The following is a 1,061-nucleotide window of genomic DNA, read 5'->3' on the forward strand; positions in this document are numbered from 1 at the left end:
TCGTACACAATCCTCTCGAACGCTTCGGCGACTACGGAATGACTGAGATAGGTCAGTAGTTGTTTAAATAAGAAAGGAAGATTCCCAAGCTATGGTAAGAATTACAGTTCCTTCTCTCATACATTCTTAATCATTAATAAAAGTCCAGACTGAGAACCCAATGGGCCACCCTTGGCAATATTCCATGAAGTCTTTATGTTGAAATTTTCACAACCGGTTCGCTGAGTTCGCGACCCATGGACTGAAGCCTTTTCATCGTGGGTTCTTACTATGTCTCAGTCTATTAGTAATCATGTTTTCTGTTATAAAAAAGAAATGTTTTTGGAAGTTCTGGTGTCCTTTGAGAAGTCTTGTCGTATCAGCGTTCGCTTTAGCTAATGATAACGGGTGCGAATTGATGTGTGGGTCGGGTAAGAACGACACAAACTGGGTACGAATCGTCTGAGTACGAAACGTCCATGGGTATGAAACGACTGAATACCCTATTTGCATCACCATCTTTAAGTAAAATTTAGCCCCACAATTAATATTAACAAATCTCCACAGTGGTTAAGGTTTGTTGTCGAAATTTTATCCCCGCAGTATTTTCGAGTCTTTTCAAGCAAGGAGAGGCAGACGTTGACTAAAACTGAGTTCAATTATTGTTTGTTCCATCACATATATAAATGTGAGACTAGAAAGAAGTTACTGCCCGGGGCTGTAGAAAGGGGGAAGGGGGTGGGCAAGCACCCGAGGTACACATTTGGAGCTCCCTTTCGCAGGCAAGACTCTCTCCGGCTGTCGCTCAGCACATTTAAACAAGAAAGTTGGAGTTTCCCAGTCACATAAAAAACTATAAAGAATCACTAGGGGAAAATTAGTCTTGAATTTTCTTTCCTGAAAGACCAACATTTTCATTGTAATGAAATAAAATTTAAGTTCAAAATGTTCGCTCAACACTTCACCAAAAACAAGCCAGGTGGGGTCATTGTTTGACCTCGGAATGTCATCTGCGAGGAAAGCCCGGCAAGGATATGTATATTTGGAATGGCTTAATAATAGTAATACAACACTGTGAAAAG

Source organism: Stylophora pistillata, chromosome 11, assembly GCF_964205215.1.
Source record: "Stylophora pistillata chromosome 11, jaStyPist1.2, whole genome shotgun sequence".
NCBI classification, from domain to species: domain Eukaryota; kingdom Metazoa; phylum Cnidaria; class Anthozoa; order Scleractinia; family Pocilloporidae; genus Stylophora; species Stylophora pistillata.